Raw genomic sequence first — 22,777 nt, 5'->3', positions numbered from 1 at the left:
GATATGTTTATCTTCACTGTGTGCATTGCAAATAAGTGTGATAATGTTCACCGTATTATTCTTCTATGAAAATTAGTTACCTTAAGGAAACGTGCACTCAAGAATCCAGAGATTTGGGGTCTAAAAAGTAGGACTAATTCTGCTTTCCCGATCTTTTGACTCTCACAAGTCATTTATCCGCTCCTCTCCCTTTCTCCTCTTTCGAACATTCCACGCAGCTCCAAAAGAGAGTTGATATTATATAAAAAACGTTAACGGATATATGGGCGGATTGAGATAACAATACTAATATTAAAGCAGCATAATTAGCAATATTTAATCCCTTCTCGCCATGCGTATCGTGAACAGTGGTAACAGTAAAACGCACTCCCCCGACTATGGATGGGCAGATCCGGAGCCTCATAATAATGTATCCGGGCATCCGATTCTTAGATCCAATTTCGGATACTTGGTTTTCGATTCCACATACATGCATTATTCTCGAATCCAACTGTGCAGTTTTTTGGTTCCAGTCTGGATAATATCCATTCCCATTTTTTTTCTCTCACCGATATTTCTTCTCTTCTATGTTTCGTTTCTACTCGCTTATGTCTCGGTAGCTCTCTTGGGAGGTCTACCTCCGTGCTGAGTGGTCAGTACAAGGGTCTCGCGTCCAAATCCTGGGAAAGGCATGGATGTTTGTGTTGATTTAAATTAAATTTGTGTTGAATAAAAAATATGCAGAATTAAATCAAACTGAAATTAAAACATGAGAAAGAGAATGGTAAGGGAAATTCCCGCTCAGGGATTTTCCTTTGTTAAAAAAAGTTGGAAAATGATTGGCACGGTATTCCAGTTCGAGTCCTGATCGAGCACATGCATTATTTCGCTAAAATCTCTAAGTGAAAATATTTATTATAGATCCATTTTCAAATTTAGCTCTGCATTTAGGTATCCACATCTAGAACCCGACTTCCAGGTTTATGGTTCCCTATCAGGGATATCCGGTTCCTAGTTCTCGATCAGGCCATCCCTCATTTTAACCTAATGCGAGTTGGATTTCCTTAGCATTATGTACAAAAACTGTATAAAATACAATGATACTTGCCTCTGGCCTCTAGCGTTCGCGTTTAATTATAGGAGTTTTGCAGCTAAAAATCGTGAATCATTTGTCCGTTTTGAAACAATCCTATTAGCAACCGCAAATCTTTTAATCGCAGCTACTAATTGGCTTAACCGCTGTCACCAGCCAAGCGACCATCGAGGGCGGAATTTTTATTGTTGTTAATCAATTCCGCCGCTCGCCTCTTCGAAATTATTTATGCATCCCGACTCATTGGAGAGTGCGAGCGTGCAACAATGCGGCGAAATCTGAATCCATTAAAAAAAATAATCAAGGCATGCTACTACGAAGTTTATCCACTTAATTGGTAGCAGTTTAGAAACGAATGCAGGTTGATTCGCAAGAACGATTGCGTTTTGTGGAGTTTTACGATCTTGATCATTAGCTAACTGGTAAAACCAGTGGCGTGCTCACGGTATTCGTAAGAGGTTTACGTCTATTTGTTATGGTTTGATTGATTGATTGTTTTGGTGTTTTAAGTCTGCTTTATGCACAGACAGTCTAACCGGGACTGGATCTACAGCTTAGATTGGGATTCGAACTACTATGTGCTCTAAGGGGAATTGAGCCCTAGTTCACTTGATTACAATTCGAAATTGTTTCCACTTCGCCATCAGTTGTCCGGATGTTTTGGGAGAATTTACACTGGAAATAAACACTACACCAGATATAATAAATGCGACTAGGTGCGAGATCTTTCATTTTTGGAACATATCTGATTCGATGTCTTATGCGGAGCTTCGATGAGAGTTTATGGTCTCACGTTGTGTGGCAAACTCCTCCTACTCAACGCTTTTTGACCTTCAAGCGCATGCGTAGAATGTACAGCTCGTGCGCAGGAGATTACTGCACATACCAGTGCGCATTCTTCTTCACGGCAAGTTGTAGCCTAGCGTCGATGACTTGTTTCAGAGTTTAAATCACAGAAACTATGAAGAGGAGAGAACACTAACTATTATTAAAGTAACCGATGAAGTATTGCAGGCATCAATACACGCAGGTTAAGAATCACTTCACCACTATTGTACTTTTAAATTGTTCATGGTATCCTTCATTTCGGTGTGCAAACTGGCAATTAAATTTTCAAACACCGATGCACGTGTGTCTGATGCTATGGTACGCGTTCAAATATTCTGTGAATCGAGATGCGTAGGGATAGTAAGGGTCATATGTATTCACAGAGCCCAGTAAATCTCGGCTGTAACAACCAACGTTAAAAGCAAGACGTGGCTGGACTAACTGTTCAGAAGAATTACAGGGCGCAAAGGGTATCGCCGTCACGACTGGAGGCATTGTCCATTTCCTGACACAGCAGGAAGACCACGCATCTGTATTGTTTGACACGAAATTGCTTGTATACCCAACCACTTTACACGACAAAAGATGTGGCACAGATTCAACACGGGTTTGTCCAACCCGCTGACCCACTTCTTACATTATCGAGTTACCAAGAAGCCATTGTCCTCTGTTGCATCCTTTCATCGAATGCAGTGTTGCCAATTCAGAGATTTTTCCGTCAAACTTTGTGTACAGTATTCTAGTTTTTTTGTCGGAAATTGTCTATGTTAGGAGGGTCAATTGTTTTATGCACACTCATATTTGAAAAGACCATATTTACCAAGAGGTACTGAAAAAGTAAATAAACATTTTACCAGGCAACTAAACCATGTCATTACTACGCTGATTTAAATCAACAACAGGAATGGGTTATAAAATACATGCTTAATACTACACAACTTAATGAACTCCATTATTCAAGAAAGTAGTTTGCAAAACTGTGTAGCTGATCTCAGTAAGATAGCAATTAGCACTACGAAATTTTAAAACAGAAACATACAACCTTCGTGGCAATGACAAAGACTAATATGTTACGCGTGGTTGCATACATACAGGCTTGAAAATGCCCCTTTCGATGGCTCATAGCGTTGAAACAAGGCCTCACGGAGCAAAACGTTAGTAAAAAAAGTTGTCAATGTACTGCGAACGTTTCCCTGTAGTACAACGTCGCCTTGTATCACTACAGAAACCGAATCATTTCCGAAAATTTAAGAGGTGGCTGGTTACCTTCCGACGGTTGATTTGGTGATAATTACTGCACCGACATTGGCAACACTGCCCAGGGGCTACCCTTTCGGTGGATTCGCTTTTTCTCGGTAATTGCCGTAGCAGCCGAAAGGCAAAGAACGGTACTTCGCCTGACAACATCGTGTACCTCTCATAATGTGTAAACGACTCCTCTGTTGTTGTTGGGGCTAAGTTATGCAAGTCCCCAGGGGCCACTACACAACCGAGAAGAGCGCAGTGTTTCATGACTGGCTGCTCTGCCTCAAGAGGCAATTTGCATTGCGTAATTTTTATTTGGCTTTTCTAAGCTAAGAATGACACGACCGCATTGTAGTGTTTGGTAACAACGTGTTGGATGCGGGTAGTAAGAAAATGTACACACACAGAGGGGAGAAATACCTCCCTCTCGAATTTCTTCTAAACACTGTTCTGATTTTAGAGTACACCGGGATACTTTTGGTGACAACGTTGCCAAATAGTACAGAATAGATGGCAGGGGTTCCAGGTTCGAATCCCAGCATGGGTTCTTTGCGAGTATACCTTCATAAATTTAATCATATCAGCACTTATGTTCATCGTCGCGAAAATGGCAGAAAGTATAACAATGAGATACATAATTGTAAGATGATCTGTATCGGTGGCAGCGATTGGGTTCCAAAACCGGGGGCGGAGGGGGGGGGGGGGGCAAAGACGGTATATTTCCCTTTGTGGGAAAAAGTAGGGACTACTGCCCCCCTCGCCTCCCTATTCGCCGTCACAGATCTCTATTTCAAGTAAATGATTATAAAATGGGAGTAATGGATTTCCAGCAAGTATGTTCTCTTCATGTTAACGATTTTGCTATTCTAACAAAAACAAGTCTTACTAGGGGAAGATGGTCGAAAAAGTTAAAATCCCATAAATTGATTGATTGATTTGGTGTTTTAAGTCCACTTTATGCACAGTATGGCTAATCCGGACTGGACCTACAGTTTAAAGTGGGATCCAAACCACTATGTCCTCCACCGGGTATCGAATCCGGGACCCCTTGATTACAAGACGACGACGATACCACTGCGCCAAGAAGCCCATAAAATTACATGTAGTATAGGCTACATGTAATATACTTTAGGATACTTATATATATGTAGCAATTATATACGAATTAAGAATTGTGGATAATCATATGAATGGATAATCATATAAGGGTAAGAGGAAAAAAGATGAATGTCCATTTTTGCGCATTTTCGGGAGCTGTGCTCGTTCTGTTGGTGGCTCTGGGTACTACATAACCGAGTATTCCATACGTGCCGAGACATCAAAATATTCATGCGGCAAAAGGATTGGCGAACTGGGAAAGAACAAGGAATGTCCCAACATTAAAACGCCGTTTTCTCGAAAAAGCATTTTTGTGACATTCCTTCTCTTTTCCCCTTACCCTTCATATGTTTAATATTGTGTCTTAAGTACATTGAGAGACTTACGGTAGCCCATAAAAACAATTGGGGGACATTGAAAGAACATTCAATTTACGGAAATTCACAAAATTGATTTGATTTGATGTTAAAATTTTGGGTGCGTCAGCACTTAGGCTATTTTGCACCCGTCACATTATACGGGGTCCAGCCCCTTTTCTTTACAAAGAACAACTCTAACGTTGCATAAGTAAAATCTTAAAAGCTTAAAATGTTCTGACTTACGTTAAAAGCTGAGGCTGTAAAGGGCCCTCAGCACACACAAGGACAAAAAAACAGGACAACACACACAAAATTATACTGGCCAGAGTGCCAGTCGCCAGGGCCTCGTTCGTCTGCAAAACGCAGTCCAGGGTGTATTAACGTGGAAGTGAGGTTGACAATTGGGTGTACTACGTGGAAAATCACCCCTTACACCCCAGGAAATTCACAAAATAACGAACTTTGGACTTGGTTCGGTATGAACCACTATGCATGACAAAGGACTTTGTAGCTGAAACCAAGGCCTATTCATAAAGCTTATAAAAGATAAGTCATTTTGGTATTTTTACCAAAGTGATGTTAAATTAAGAAAAGGTTTTAATTTTCTATTGTAGCTTAAAAGCATTTAATTACCTTTCACTTCCTATTATTGTGACACATTAACATGAATCTGCTAGAGTTTGCTGTGAAAGCTCGATTAAGACCAAGTTAAAAATTGTCGCCAATTTTAGTCCAAAGATAATTATCATTCTTTTCAAGCATCCAAAATGTCAGGCTTCTATATCTCAATGCATTTGCAGTTTCCTATAGCCCTTCTCCTATGACATATACGAAGATGCAGATCCACGAAATTCCTTTTAGGAAGATTAAAGAAGAAATAAAGAGATACTGCAATAAAAAGACGGCAGCATACATATGAGAGTAAGGTTTTGAGAAAAAGTTGAAATATAATTTCTCCCTTCCCACGCCTTTCATAATCTCGACAGCAATATAAAAGTTGCAAAGACCCTTATGGATGTGGTTGTCTTCCATCTGCAAAATTAATTGCGAGGACCTCCCTGCGATCAGCCCAGCCACGTACGAGTGTTGATTAACCCAACTAGGTTTGACAAGGCGTTGCAGACATACTTCCGGGCAGGCAATAAATTAATTACACCATAATGTTTCGCACTGGTAAAAAAAAAAAAAAAAAAAAAAAAAAAGGCGAGATTGTTACGGCAGCTTTCTCATTTGGGAATGAGTCCGTGTCCACGCGAAGCCAATATGCTCAAGCTACGAAATGTGTGTGCATGAAAGGGGTGGTTGCTTGGACAATATTTATGAGCATGTTGGCAAAGCCCATTAATTCGTATGAGTGTCAAAATGGTGCCCGAATGCCCACATATAAAGTGGAAGATTATTTATATTCACATCCTTGCATTTAAACATACATACATGTAGGATCTCCCCGATAGCATGTTGGTAATGCTATCGCCTTGGAAATCAAGGGGTACCGGGTTCGATTCTCGACGGATGCACATGGTGATTTGGGTCCAGCTTTAAACTCTAGGACAACTTCCGATTAGTCTTTCTGTGCATAGAGTAGGCTCATGTATACATGCATATACATTTATTAGCAAAAACGTAAATAGTGAAGAACAAAGCGAGAATCAAATACAGCAACAATATCAAACACTCATTATTGCTAATTGTGCTTCCGGTAAAGTCATTACTACACGACGGTGGTAGCGAACTGAGCTTTCACGAAACAGATTATCAATTTCATAGAAAATAGAAAAGATCTCCTTCCAGCCCTCTCCGATGACGTAATGTGCTCAGAGAGGATAATCTGGACTGGACCTACAGTTTGATGTAGGATCCAAACCACCGGGTTTCGAATTTGATTCCTTGTTTACATTGATTGGTTTGGTGTTTCAAGTCCACATTATGCACAGTAGGGTTGATTTGGACTGGGCCTACAGTTTAAAGTGGGATCTGATCCACCGGCTTTCGAACCTGAGGCCCCTTGATTACAAGGCGAAGACGCTCCCGCTGCGCCACGGGGAGGCCCTCCTTGTTTACAAATCGACGGCGTTGACACTACGCCATCGGGAAAGCCCTAATTTTATAGATGTATTCCTATATTCTATCTTGATCAAATTAAGTATTTTTTAATAGATCAAATGCATGGTATGCACATGTATGCATTACTCATAATTCGAACCTAGTACCTCGGCCTTTGTAGCAAGATGCGCTAACAACGGCGTAGTTAATGTTCCAATGATGTATTACGCCATTACATCCATGACATGGGTTTCAAATACAGCACTCAACAAGTTTACATAGTGTACGTTATAAATGTTCAATGTGAGCACCTTTCGTGACACGACACATCCATCCGGTAGTCCATTGTTTGTCGACGCTTTTGTTGAACACACTTGGACGTCCAGAACTTTTTTCCCTTTGCAGACACATCCACTTGTTAGCAACTTATTATACCATCGACGAATGTTATCGGATGAAGAATCACTTCCAAATCACCGTCGAAAAGCTCGCTGAACTGAAACAGCAGAACCACGCCTTGCAAATTCAATGACACAAAAGGACTTCTGCACGGGAGTCACCATCTTGTAATGCACCTACGCCGCTGTGACTAATGGGAAACAAATGATAGGGTAGCAAACTTCTACAGTCTTTCTTATCGTACATGTACGATATAAACATTCACCTTCGTCTGTAGCAATATACCAACCATTTGAAACGCAGATAATCATTTTGGGACACGCTGTAGAGTGAGATGATCTATATCGAGACTTAAGAATGCCAAGAGCTTGAACCCGCGACCTTCCCTTTGCGAGCTCCACAACCTGATACTGTCCGCCGGCCAAAGACGTGGGGGGAGGAGGTCTGATTAAAAACATCATGGGAGCACTAAAACGATACAGTGCGTGCCAAAAAAAAAAAACGAAAAAAAACGAAAAAAAACAACCGAAAGAAACATCTTAAGCCACCCGGTGACCTTCCCGAGAACACAACGGGCGAGAGCAAACTGGAGACCAACACTTAACAAATCGTCCACTGGACAGAGGCGAAAAAACGCTGAGCTTTAACAGAGAGGTCCACACTTCCCTTAATAACAATAGAAGGTACGCCGCTTAAAAGTTAATGAGTACGGCCGTCGCGCGTATATTTCACATCCCGCTGCCTGCTTTTGATGGCGAAAAGGCGCTGGCTGAGGGGGGGGGGGGTTAAAGGGGGGTAGGAAGCCTCAATTGAGGAAGAAACTTGTTCCAGCGCTTCATTTTCGGGCGGGGATACACTCCTTCTCCACCGATCTAATTAGTGGCGAAATTAGCTTCCAACTTTGTAATTGTGAAGCTCCTCATTCTTTTTCTCCACCCCCAACGTTCCTTTCTGTCGCCCGCCTTCTTCTTTAGCACTGTTAAATATTTAAGGAAAATTGGGTTCCTTGTTTTTGAGGATAAAGTGGAAGGTGAGCGTGATGGTGTTGCGGATGGTAGAACAAGAGGAGAATTCATCATCTTGGAGATTTCATCTCTATGTTCTCCGCAGATGATGGTCTGGAGGAGGAAACTAACGGCTAATGAAAACTCGCACCGCTTATCGGATTATCAGGTTACCCAAGTCTCCATTAATATTAGATGACACAGAAGATCAAAGGAAATTAATAATGCAAGGGTAACTAAAAAATGGTCACGATAAAGTAGGGATGAAAGCGTTTATGGATAGCGCCCACGGTGGTTAGAAATACCTAATCCTTGTGTACCGCACACAAGACCAGCCGCTTGGTTAAGCCTGCTCTTCGGCCTGTGACGTCACAAACGCTAAGGAACATCTAACCTCATCTGCCTAACCTTCTCACATTTTTGTTTTTCTTGTGAAAAGTGGACACGTCGGGTCAATACCTTCTTTAAAAAAAGCCTAGGGACTCTAACCAAGAATCTTCGATAGCGAGACTGTACGTTTACTCCCACAACCTGATCTGCCACCGTTAGTAATTCTAATACACAACTCAATACAATTTCAGATTTCCAAATATTCAATTTTATCAAATCCCAGTACAGGTATATAACAATGTAAATTCACTATACTGTAAAAAATTTCAAAAATTCTTGATTTTTCTTGACCTATGTGTTGATTTCTTGGCTATCTTGACATTCTGTTTTGTGAAGAACTCCCACCAAAGACCATCCAACCAGTTACGGGGGGGAAGTGTGATGAGCACGACGAAGCCCCGGTCGTTGTTGTAGATTTTCTATGGCCGGGTTACGCTTCTCATCCGTGGCTCCTCAATTTCCCCACGAAGGTGGATGGCCACCGGTCCCATACACAGGCCGAAATCTCAGGAAAAGTTGTTACGCTTCTCCAAGGAGACTTGAACCTGCGCGCGTCCCGTACTTGGAGCCCAAAGCCTGACGCCTTAGATCTCACAGCCACGTTTCACTTGCTGTATTTACTTGTAATTTTGTGCGCTTTGCCCATGAGATCATTTGGTTCAACAATCTATCAAAACCATTTGACCACCTCAATTTGCGGTCCGCTATTTTCATTATTTTTCATGTGGTTATGTAGCAACTAATATTCTGGAATTAAAGTACCACTTCCTAATTATTGTACCTTTTTTGTGGCAATTCCAATATCTGCGTCACAGCAAGTTCTGACCGCCCTCATATTGCTGTTACAGCATGATTAATCAATGGTCATGCTGAGATCTGCTAAATTGATTCTCGTTTCCATAGGAATACAAGACACAAAATCTGGTAAACTGGGGACGCTAGATAAGGATTAATGATCGTAGGTGGGTAACAGCATTTCCGCTGATTCGCTGGGTAATCCGTTGGATTTGGGTTCGAATTCTGCGTAAGACATTAGCATTTGTATTATTTCGTACACTCGACGCCCACTGGAGCAGAGTGGAGAGGTCTTGGGAATTCAGTAGGCGAGAAGTTCTCTTCGCTTCCGCTCCAATTTGCGTGGCGTGGCTCTCTCGTCACGTATCGTGTGTGTTATGGAGTCCTCAACAGTAAGACCATGTGTGTTGGTCAAGTTAGTATTAGCCAGAATTTACAACCAAAAACTTGCTCTGCCTGTAATTTCGATCGACGAGCTGAAATAGTAAATTATCCAAATGTAACCTGTTCCGTCACACTAGACTTTTATGCGTATTTTGTTCGCAGATCATTCCCTTCATTAACTATTAATACAAAAAGCACATACTTTCGCAGGGGACGCGATTCTGTAAGAATATATTATAATATGCATATATAGTTTGGCATTCTAATAACCTCACTTTTATTTATGATTGTAGCATAAGTTATGACGATGTATAAAACATTAAATTTTTGAACTGCAAATGAACATCACCAACGCTATCAAGGCCACATTTTTGCATTTTCATTATGACAATTACACGATATCCTTTTTACAAACGAAACACATATAGTAGTATGTTAGTGTATCATAACACATGAAATATTCATATTCATCACACGTGTAAAGCAATAATATTGATTATTACTTTACATTGCCAGGATTTTGAAATTTTTTATGGAATTTTCTTACTTCTCTACAATTTCTGACTTGATTTTTCCTGGGTTTTCCAGTTCAGTGAGAACCTTTTTTTTCTCTTTCAATAGTCAGCATAAAAGGATACTGTAGATAACGAACACATATCAAATTACACCACAATATGCATATTAAGCCTGTATACATTTAATGATAGCAGGGTTGTTACAACTCCAGGAACCCATAAATTGTAGGAAAGGTCCTATTGGGTTGCGCTGCAGTACCGGAACCTATTTTCGCGCACAATTTCAATTCGGTCCAAGTTGCTTATTGTATCATTTCAATACGGAACTTGGACCCTATTTAAACTGATCCGGAAAAAATGTTCCTGGACCGTATTCAAATTCGTCCTGGAGAAGGTTCCTGGACCGAATTCAAACACTTTTCGGATAAAAAGGTTCCTTACGATACAGAACCAATTTACGAATGTTTATTTTCTCTCCTGGACCGGAATTGAACTTATTTAAAATTCCTGGACCATAAACAACCCTGAATGATAGTGGTACTCCTTTAAGGTTAAAATTAATGGAAAAAAATACTTGTGACCGTCTGAAGCGAATTTTCCTGCCTATTGAGACAGTTCTCTTGATCACGAACATTCACACAAGCTCCTTGAAAGGAAAAGTCACCTTACTTTCCGAAACACCCTCGGGGTGCGCATTGAGAATAACCAAACCAGCATTGAAAAGCACATTGGAAGAAAAAAAAGTGAACGAGAATTGCATTTGGAGCAGTTCCCTGCTCGTTTCAAGCCCCGAAAAAAAGGACAAAAAAGGTGGATGCTCATTTTTTGCAGTGTCGTGTTACAACTCGGCACGTTTCCTGATCCCTGCGCCGGAGAGCTGGAAATGCGAGTCCCGCATATTGCGGCCGCGCTATTCGGTAACAAGTGATACCAATCTCACTCGCCCTCGCCCCTACTCTGTACAAGTGATCGCTGATGAGCTGAATAACAATGAGCCCGGACGCGAAATCGGCCATTTGTTTTCCAAATTAAGTCCCAATCAGAATTTCAGCGAACGTCAGCCAATTTTTTTTACAGTGTGAGGGGGGAGGAAACGATGCCTGTAATAAACCAGCTTTCAATAGCAGATAGGGGGAGGGGATACGTTTGGAAATCTGGTAGATTCGACGGAAAATGAGTGAGGGAGAGAGGAGAAAAACACCCAGTCAGCATCATTTAACAAGCTCCCCCCCCCCCTCTCTCTCTCTCATTACCGATACCCACTTTGCTACATTCATTATCGAAACCAAAGTCTGATGAGCGTTTAAAAGTCTACCATCAATCGTGTATATTATTGTCTATTGTGCAACAACTTGTTTGTACTAGTTTCATTTTTTAAAAAAAAAAAGTTCACTGTCATGCGCAGATAGGCTAATCGGGACTGAACCTATACAGTTTAAAGTGGGATCCGAACCGCCATGTGCCTCGATCCGGTATCGAACCAGGAACTCCTAGATTACAAGGCAACGATGCTACCAATGCGGTTGTTCGCATTTGTGTTTTTGTTATTTAGCACCGCTTTTCTGCAACTATGGCTAATTCTGACGATGAGGATGGGAAAATGATTCAAGAGAATTGATGAACATTGATTCATTGATTGATTCAATTATGTCGATTTTCTGTCACTTTTGGCTAATCGCGACTATGAGGATAAATGGTGATACGATGAGATTGATGAAAGGACAATTACAAACACATTGGAACAATATAACAGAATTCCTACAGAGGTTTATCCTGGCTACAGGTTCAGGCGCCAGGGCCTAGTTTGTCCAGTGTGTACTACGTGGAAGAGAGGTAGAACTTCTGAACACCACCCATGCCCAGATCGAGAATAAAACTCTGGAACTTCGATAGATGCAACTATTTATTACACAGATAATTTTATTCATATGTTTAGGTAATTTTTTCTTTGTATATTTTTTTCTGTGTTTATGTCGCTTTCTGAATCACCAGACAAGTCGCAACGATAAGAAGATGAAGACATGAAATTGATGAGAGGACGAACACAAGAGGTCAGAAAACAGAAGGACGTTATTTAGGAAATATGTTGAACCAAATGACCTCTCTGTACGCTCTGAAAGTTTATGCTGTGTCATCTGCATATGTTGTCAAACTACTGTATATTTCGAGACACACTCGATTCCATATTGCAACTCAGCGTTCTCGTACGTGGTTTCCTATAACTAAACGCCGATGTTCGTGAACACGATGGCCATAGACCTTTAAGAGGTTTTTCTGCATGTGAGAATCTTGAAGATTACACGTTAGACTCACCGCGGAATTCCATACGGCGGCGTGCACATGGCAATCAGCGTTGTGATCGTGACCGCGAACGCGCGAAAGATTCCCAGATAAAAATGCGAACTCTGCACAAAATAACACGGCAGGATCGCTTTCGGCGTACCTGCGAGAATAAGAAAATCATCGTAATTTCATTACAATTACGTTTTGGAGCGTAGCAACACGAATATCTATTGTGTAATTTTCCGCAGTGGGTACCCTTGGACGGTGGATGGCCATTCCGAGCCTATACGTGTATTTCTTCACGAGAGGAGAGGTTGAATATTAGCCTGATAAAGGCTACCAATGCTTGGTTCTTAGTTTTTCTCCTCATCACTGGTTTCTTTATATAATAATTATTTTTATTGAACCAGATTCCGAGGTTGAATTTTAGCGCGCTACGAAACCTGGGGTTCTATGTTCGAACCATGAAGAACATTTAGGACCGGTCTTAATCAAATAAGACACTCGCTTTATATATCTGATTAAGACGCATAATAATATCTGAACAATGAAATAAATACCTGTATTATGTATGCCTGAATAAGTTGTGCAATGATCTACGAATAATGACACTGATATCTTCTTTATATGTCTGAAAAAGTTGAACAGTAATCCATATACGTATAATCCAATGTATATCGGCTTCATATGTCTGAATAAGTTGCGCAGTAACCTATAAATAATAAAATGAATGCTGCCGATATCCGTGGCGAAGTAGTTACCCAGCGTGCCTCGATGATAAGGGTTCTGGATTCGAATCCTGGACTTGTCATGAGTGTTCTTTGTGATTGTCCCTTCATCAATTTCATCACTCATCCTCACCGTCGCGACTAGCCAAATTTAACTAAATCCAATCAAATAGTTCTCGGAATGTTAGTGACATTGGTTCTACATTAGCATGAAATGTTAATTGGACATTATCCTTTGTCTAGTCCTTTATACTATTCTTATTATAACCATGCTAAGATTCAATTAGTCAATCAAATGAATGCCTGCTTTATATGTCTGAATAAGTCGCATATTGAACTATCCAATGGAAGCATGGTACATAATATACGAACATGGTCTGATTAAGTCGTAATTTTGGTTTAGGGAAAATTTTCGAATATTGGAAGTAAGAGTATACTAATCCGGAATGAGGCAGAATTGTGATATTAAATCTCGTCTCAATTTTCCAGAGGTCTGTCTCGCTCCCGTCTCGATGTTTAACAGGTAGCCTTGGTGTTGTGTCGAACGAGGCTGATACATGTCGAGGTACCGTCAGCTCTGCAGTCCTGACGTCATAAAGTTTACCACAGAAGTAAATCAAAAGAGCTTCGTGGATTCATTTCAGGAATAAAATTGCGGCATATGAAACAGAGAAATGCGTGTGAAAAGTTTAGCAGTGTTTCAACTGTAATTTCAGAAATTCGACTAGATAAAAGAAGGAAGTGAGAGAACTACGGCCTCAGTCCCACGAAATAACCACAGAACCAACCACCGCCTGCACCGGTGGTTTCCTATCCGTGATGCACGCCGGTAGAGCATGAAGTGATGGAGAAACGTGAAACCTGCTGGAAGGTTGTCGCTGACAACTCAATTTATATTCCTCGAACTTGCTTCCAGCGGTCCCTGGGATTGGTGGCGCTTGAAATTCAAGAGCAAGTTGTGCAGCGTTGGTGTTCGGTTTCTTGTTGTGTTGGCGACAGGAGACATGGAACCAGGAAGAAGAAAATTAATTGGGTGACGTAAGATATAATGCAGTGGCTCCATAGTGTCACAATAGAAAATCACTAGTGTTCCTGACGACACAGTTGCGATGCATCCAGGAAAACTGTATCGAGGCCAGTGTAACTGCTAAAATGTGCTGGAGTGGGATAATACGTTGCTCTCGAAGAATGTTATCTTGTAATCAAGGGAGCCCGGGGTTCGATACTCAATGGAGGCGAAATGCACAGTGGTTTGTGGTAATTTTCGAAGAAAAAAATCGATTTTCGAAAGCAAAATTTTTCTATTTTTAGTTTTTCGAAGAAAACATTTAGCTTTTCGTTTTTCGAAAAAGTTTTCCTTTTTTCTCATTTATCGAAAAATATTTCATACTTCCTTTTTCGTTTTCAAAAAAGCTATTTTTAGATTTTAATTTTTTCTGTAAAATATGGCCATCCCTAGTTCGGAAGCCTGAATAACATATCTGAGCACAAAAGTGACCTTAACAACAAACTTTTCACTAAAAACAATAACCCCATTTACGGCCATACCCACTAAGAAATCTTAATAACGACACTAACAAAATGGTAAATTGTCCCCAAGAAAAGTGAACTGACGACTCAAATAGAACGTATGAAGTAAATAGCCAGTCATTCTTTTATTGAAGAATTCCCGCTTGAATTAACGCCGGAGGGACTAACCCCAGTGGGACTTAATTGAGCAAAATTTATTGTCCTCTCCCTGCCTTCACACGGATATTGTGTAACACATGTCCTCCCTAATTGAACAACTTCGGACAGTGAACATTTGAACAAGTTCATCGTACGAACGAACAAACCTACGATGTACACGGTTTAAATGCCTCCTTGTAAGGGGGGGGTGTTAACGGTCATTATAGTCATTCAACGATATAAATGGACGACATAAAATAACGATATATTATGAGATTTCCAATCTTTATCCCTTGAATTTATGCAACCTCACACTACTTTGCTGTAAAATGGGTTGCCATCAGAAAAGTACATTAATTTCCATGTTCAAAAAAAGTTTCTTTTGAATCCAATTTACGATCAGATAGGTTAATGGGGACTGGACCTACAGATTAAAGGGAAATATGAACCACTGTGCAATGTGCCTCAACTGAAGAGGCTATCTCTTTTCAATGAAAAATTATTTTCTTTCACTGACGTCCGATGTAGGGAAACTAAATAGAACGTAATTTAAGAGTTTTAGCCTATGTAGATTAGGCCGGAGTCCCCTCCCTTATAGTTTATTTTATGCTCAAAGACTATCACGAACTGAATAAGGGATCAATAATGACCCCACTGAAATCGAAGTGTGAACCCTCAGATTACGCAACTCTAACTAACGAAGGTTCTGTGCTCGAGACTCGGTCTGAACATTGATGCTGCTTCTTTATGCAAGTTCAGTCTAATCATCATTCATCCTCATCGTCAAGATTAAGGTTAGGGAGAGGAAAAAGTCACGCAAAATAAGGAAAACCAAATTAAGAGTGGACGAAACGTGGAGCGTTGCAATTCTGCGGGAGAGGAAGAGGGGGTAAAATAATTTATCTCCGCGGCCTTAATGACAAAAATGCTCGACTAATTAAAATGCAGAGCTTCGCATTGTTGGCTGAAATATCACCGCGACTCTCCCCGCATAAGACCCAAATCTCCAATCAAATGGGCTAAAGCTCCCGGGGGTGGAGGGCGGCTTAAGTGCTAATTCCAACCGCCAGCAAATCTGGCTTCTCCGCCCTCTGGGACGAACCCCAGCTATGGCCTGCCGTCCTACACAAGGGACATGTGCCCATGTTGACACGAACACTCGATATCAACCCATCACAATCATGAATTGTGCAAACTGGTTTCGCCAACGCCATTTCCGGGGCATCACATGGCTACCTCCACGATTGCATGGTTTACTGGTAGTCACTTGTTCTTCAACTGAGGGATGTGTGATTGTTCGTTTCCATTTCGTTTTGCACCTCTGTCAACTTGTCGAAGGAGACTTGTCTAGTTTGCTCGTGTATCGACAATAAGACATTGTACTGTCGGACGAAAAAGCGAATTGTACACACAAAATGAAATTAAAACTAATCTAGTTGTTGTTTTTCTATTTCGCTTATTTTGTGTCGCCTTTCGGCACCATTTGTTGCTTCTGTTGGTGAAGGGAGCTCAGAAAAGGACACACATCTCAGATCGGGACTCGAACCCGGACATCGAAATCGAAACGTCCCGTTTACCTATTGTAGAAGCATTGGTCGTATGGATAAACTGTAGATGTCATGTTGTGCAACAGCTTGTGTGCAAGGGCGGAAATTTGTTTTACACATTTTCTTTAGATACACATCCTGGTCATTTCTGTCTTTTGTCTCGGAGCAAACATTTTCTTCTCAGCACAGAACAGCAATAAATGTTCTGTTCAATCGATTTTTATACCAACTGCTCAGAGTGTAAGAACTGTTCCTGAACAAGAATTCTTAAATGCTACCTTTGAATTCAAGTTGCATTCAAGGAAATGTCGAAATACAGCATGGTGGTGTTCCGTACACCGAGCAGCAAAAGTAATATTAGGCAAATTGTCCATTACCGTTTTCAATGTCCTATTTTCACCATGTGATCATTATGTATTGAAATAAAAACGTCAACATCTGCTTCGCATCTACAAAATTCCATTAAAACAGCGCAGGAAGTGGAATAATAAAAGAATGACGATAGTGAAGAGCAACGTTTGCCGTTGACTGTACAATAAGACATTCTACTAAGCATTGCCAAGATTCTACACTATGTCTCGAGAATCTGTGGAGTAAGGCTGCGCAAAACGGTTGAATTGAATTGTTGTTTTAAGTCCACTTTATGCACAGAAAGGCTAATGGGGACTGGACCTACAGCTTAAAGTGGACCCGAACCACTGTGCCATGTGCCTCCACCGGGTATCAAAACCCGCGCATAATGATAGAGAAGGGGAGAAAGCGAGTGGGTGGAACAAAGCAGTGAACGCTGATGCAAACGGCTGGTAGCTACAGCCGCGTTTTCTCCTCCATGCACTCACTTTCCCTTATAGACGTTCATTGGTCGAGCCCTCTCGAGTCCCATTAGCGCAGAAGACTTGTTCGTTCGCTTCCCCCGGAGATTACCGGGACAGAGGGAAGGTGTGTGGTTCCTTGCAAGCAATTATTTCTTTGGTACTATGAAATATGTTTGATGTCTTATAATTTAACGACTCTATAATGTATTGGATGCAATGATCTCACTCAATTCACAAAAGTTAAATACAAGCCGTACAATGTCCGTTGAATGTTCGTTCTACAAGGACACATATCGCTAATTCGCATGACGTCACCTCCTTGAAACTTATTATTGATCGCGTTGTTCAAAAATCATTTGATAGTGCAAGAATTGATGGCTTCAGTCCAGCCAGAAGAGGTAGTCAGTCACGGCTTTCTTGAGCCCGTCTGCTTAACATAGACGATGCGTAATTCAATATTAGAGATTTTGTACTAGGTGGTAATTCCATCCACCCATATCTCTCGGTCAGATTCAAATTCATGCAAACCCATTCAGCCGGCTCAGAACTTCCAATCGGGCATGCAGATGATGGTGCGCAGGATTTAATGAATCGTGAGTTCTGTGATCATTAGTTCATGGCGGAAACTTCAAAAGGAATTCAGTACCAGAACGGCGATCCGTACTTCCATTGTTCAGTGTGCCTCCATTAAACTAGTGCAGCCACGAGCAAATGGAGTACTCGGTGCGTTACATAACACTTCGAATTCGAATCAATACGTATCCTTTACAGGTGTAACCCAAAATACATACCAAACTGACGTCGTGCATAATAAGCTAGGATACGTCATTATAATTTTATTTTAGAATATATGTGGTCATGGGTGCGCAGAAGAAAATCTGAATTATTTTAATTTCTGTTGAAATATTCATCACTTTTCTTCTTCGTCTTTTCTTACATCCCCCCCCCCCTTTATCATGAGTGTAAAGTGAACTATAAAAATCGGAAGATGGAAAAATGATTGACTAAATGAAGCTTTTGGCACACATCTTTGACGTCATCTACCAGAACGAACACGTTCATTCTTGAGTTGAACTGTGGCATAGCTAATGCATGGGAGTTCGTCAATACATTTTGAAAGTATTTTTCTGTCAGTGGAAGCAATCTTCTGTTCAGAATACTACTGGATCTGCATCATTATCGTCGTGACTAACATACGTGGGTGAATCAAAAAGTAAGTTACACCCCCCTGTAAAAAAAAACACACATCAGAAAGAAAATAATTATTGCACAAAAATGCATGATCATTTAACTTTTTTTTTTCGACAGTCACCAAAGTATTCTAAACACTTTTTGAATCGTGTCATCAGTTTTTTTTTTATTTCTTGTGTGTAAAAATTGCGTCCAATTTCAATTGAGTTGGCTCTTGTGTTCATTGGTCAACAATCGCGGCACCCAGTGAGAGCACAGTTTACGATACACCCAACTGGTGATGAATCAGCATAGACACACTATCGTAGGATATGTTCAGTTCACTTGCAATCTCTTTTAATTTTCACGTGGCGGTTGGCAAGGATGATTGCATTCACATGCTCCGTTTTGTCGATATTGTTCACCGTTGCAGGCTGCCCAACACACTGTTCGTCTTTCACGTTCGTTATATCCTCTTCGAACATCTGGCACCATTTCCTGATCATGGGGTGTGATATTGCATTCTCACCATACACCTCGACAATTTGGCGATAGATTTCACTCTGATTATGCCTTCGTGTTCACAAAAATCGGACGACGGAGCGCACATGAATGTTGGAAGCCACCTCAATACGACGGGCCATACTCACACTGTGACTACTCGCATACTAAACCAGCTGAAGCACGGCTGCTTCTTGTGTGTGAAGAAAACATTCCAGACAGTGTTGCCACCAAGAGTGATTATTTTATCTCTGTTAGTACAGAAACACCGGTAGGGTGTAACTTACTTTTTGATTCGGCCGAGTATAAGTGGGTAAAATTACTACATGCACTGGCGTACGCATGAGGAGTACTCTTCGAAATTTGGAGAAAATCAAAATATGTACATGCAAGCCGTAAAGAACTCTGGGAAGAGGCCAAATGGCTTCTGATTACCATCTTTGTCTTGGAACAACTTTCAAAACATGGGTTAAAACTTTAATGTGTGCACCTCCGCCCCCCCCCCCCCCCAACAGAACGTAGCTATGTGATATCCGTGTATAAAATTCCAGGCTCCCTCCTCCAGAAAAGAAATCCTGCGTGCGCTACGCTACATGCAAAAAGAATGCCAAAAAAAATCTGATCTTCTACAGAATCTTTCTAATGTACAGAAACATTAATAAGGTACGTGCACGTAGCACCGTGCCTTGAAGGTACATTTAGGGGTTGTGGGGATAAGGCACCACATATTCTCGATCTCGGCTATTTTGGACGGTGTGATCAGCACCACGGTCCGCCCGCCTTAACCGCCCCCTCCTCCCAGGGTCGATTTGAGGCTGGGTGAGCCCCAGAACATGGCCGGAAAAATCCTACCTTAGATCACGCACCCTGGGAATCAAACCTGGGTTTGATAATGATGCAGATCCAGTAGCTTTCCGACATGCATATATACACATTTGTTCTAGCAGAAATTGGAAAGTATTCTGAACAGAAGATTGCTTCCACTGACAGAAAAATACTTTCAAAATGTATTGACGAACTCGCATGCATTAGCTATGCCACAGTTCAACTCAAGAATGAACGTGTTCGTTCAGATAGATAACCTACCGACTGGCTGTGAGACGCTCTACTGACTAGATCACCAATTGATGGACTTCCAAATTTATTATGATCGTGTTATCCAAGCAATTAATGAACATAATTTCGTCGCATTTATGTCACTTAAGTGACACTTTAGGCTGAATGGATCAGATAATATTGATGAAGGACACTCAAGCAGGAAAATGTCATGCCTAGACTAGGACTCGAACCAGGATAAGACTATTTTTACAAGGGAATGGACAAAAGAAATTGCATGAAAGTCCAAGACAAAATTGTGCGCAGTTGAAAAGTATGATCATGGAGGGTTGCAGAGAAACGTTCACGGAAAAAGCCCTAAATTAATCGTCTTCGCTTACTTCTTCATGTTTCCCCTCACCTGGAGAGGTGGCAGAAAGCTAAACAACCTTAATGAATCAGCAGACGACTTCGTATTGGGAACCTTGACATAGCAGCGGAGGAGATGAGTCAGAGCTCAGAATAAGCAGATGTGCTCCTTTATATCTAAAGGTCATCAAACCTATTTCTACGTCTTCACAGTTCAATTCCTGGAGATGCCAAATAAAACATCTGCGGGATGTCTCGTGTCTGGCGCTTTGCCCTCTTCATTGTCAGCGCTGGAACTGAGGTCTCCCAGTCCTCAAAACAAAGGGTAAATAGACTAACCTTCCAAAGGGAGTGTTGGTTTTGGAATCGGGATCAGTTTCAGGGAGTGAATCATCCATATAGTTCTAAGGATAAAACGGGATAGTAGACAGCGTAGAACTTCTAACACAACACACACAGGCTTTGGCACTGTCCTTGTTAAGTTGTCAGTAAACTTTGGGAAAGCAGTATTAAACATTTACTTTGTGCAAGTAGACTTATTGGGAAAACTTCTTGGCACGCATCCCTTTGAGGGCAGAGGGCTGCCAAGCAAATCCAATCGCCGTTGTTGTTTTGACTTTCCAGACTGGAGGCTGGAACTTCCGGGGACTGAACCCGGAAGCACTGGCACCAAAGACACGAGCGCAAACTATTTTCTTACCCGGGAACCCGACGCTTATAGGGACCCGGTCTAAAATTTTAAGCAAAATCCCTATCACCGATAAGATCCTCTGATCACAACAATTAAACACACAGGTATCGACAATGTTCAATCTGGCAATTAGCAGGCCGGATAATTCTGAACTATTTCAGAAACTATTAAAAGCTTGAGGATGTTTTAAAAGCTGAAGTAATAGTAAACTCTAGGATTATCACATGGCATTTCGAACATGACTCATACTCCGATAGCTAAGCACCTAGAAACCTGTTGGGGTAAAATTACAAAATTAAGTTTTCACATTCCCCGAAATAGGTATATTGAAAACTAGCAAATGTAAGATTATTCAGTGTGTACAGAGCTATCCACAGGATATTTCCAAGAAAGAACTTCCAAAATAACCCCCCAAAAAGACCGCAGAGCTTCTCCGATGGCGTAGTGGTAACGTCATCGCCTTGTAAGGAGGCACATAGTGTCCTGGATCCCACTTAAATCTGGAAGTCCAGTTCCGTTTAACATATCCAATATATATATAGCCCCAATCCCACCACTCACTCACTGACATAAATGTTCTCCATGAAGGAAGCCCCGGAGGCGAAAAACGCCCGATTACGACCCCCCATGAAATCGTCCCAAAAAGCCGAGAAAATTCAAAAATCTCTCAATCGGCCTTTCCTTAAGGGTGAAAATGCCCTTTTCTCACGTCCTTAGCAACCGTTGCCACGGGCATTTCTTTTGCACACATTGTTTCCTTCAATTCTTAATTGTCGAGATACATTATATTTCTCACAGATCAATAAGAGATGAATCAACTCCTGGTTAGAAAAGGTATTTCAAACAAGGGTGACCTCTACTGCATAAGGAGTTTCACCCCACATACAATTACGCATAGGTATATTAGTAAACTCAGTGCGAAAATATTTACATCGTCCTTGTTTTAATTAAATGTTTAGAGGTATAATAGCAAACAATTATTTAAAGAGTTTGCGGTGCTTGTTGTTCACCATGGAAACGGATGTTGCTAAGGAACTTAAAGAAAGTTTATTATCACCCCGAAAAATACTGTAAGTGAATTATGCGAGACTTTTCGTATTTCAAAATTCAAGCGTCAGAATTAATTACAGAGGCAAGGTAGGAATTTGAGGGAAATAAAGGAAAACAATAATTTTCCAATTACATTTAAAAATGTGAAAATGACAAAAGCCGTAAATATTGCATTTCCAATTTAGTGTCGCTTTTGTATTCGTTTATGCAAGACATCCAGCTAATAATCTTGATACGGTTATTACTTACTCAGTTTATTATTAAGAAAATAGACAATAATACTTTGAATATTTGTGCCATATTAGAGCCCATACACACATAAAGTTATTTTCTAAACGTTTCAAATTAGCGAACTTATACGCTTGTTCCCTTTCATCCAATTCCAATACAACATGCAGACATTTTACCCCATCTATAATATGATTACGCCCATAACGTGGCCCAAGGTCAGGGATGCGAGCGTACAAGACGTGGCAAAGGGCCACGTCGAAAGTACGCGAGTATACACATAAAGTGGGCTCTAAGCAAAAACTCAAAAAAGGCTGAACCAAATTGAAATCCTGGAATCTCAATGTTACTTGAAACTTCACAGATCTTTATATCAATTATTATAATGTCTTGCCATTCAAATGAAGTTACGTATATGAAATATTAAATTTCCTCCTGACAAATCTTTTTTCCAAAAGGGGAGGTGCCCCTTCCCCTTCCAGATGCCCATGATTTGTTAGCGGTTTCTGTCAAGGGCAAACCCTAATCACTTAGTACGTTTAAATTCACCATAGACAACT

General features: G+C 40.9%; 1 protein-coding gene across 4 annotated transcripts in view; it reads right to left on the bottom strand.

The window, feature by feature from the left end:
- The window catches only part of LOC145994793 (ras-GEF domain-containing family member 1B), an 802,930-nt gene that overhangs the window by 303,720 nt on the left and 476,433 nt on the right, over positions 1-22,777 (bottom strand). The gene's annotated exons all lie outside the window — the stretch shown is intronic.

The sequence above is a fragment of the Lepisma saccharinum genome, chromosome 11, assembly GCF_977018435.1.
Source record: "Lepisma saccharinum chromosome 11, izLepSacc3.1, whole genome shotgun sequence".
NCBI classification, from domain to species: Eukaryota; Metazoa; Arthropoda; class Insecta; order Zygentoma; family Lepismatidae; genus Lepisma; species Lepisma saccharinum.
This window is presented reverse-complemented; position numbering and strand designations above follow the sequence as displayed.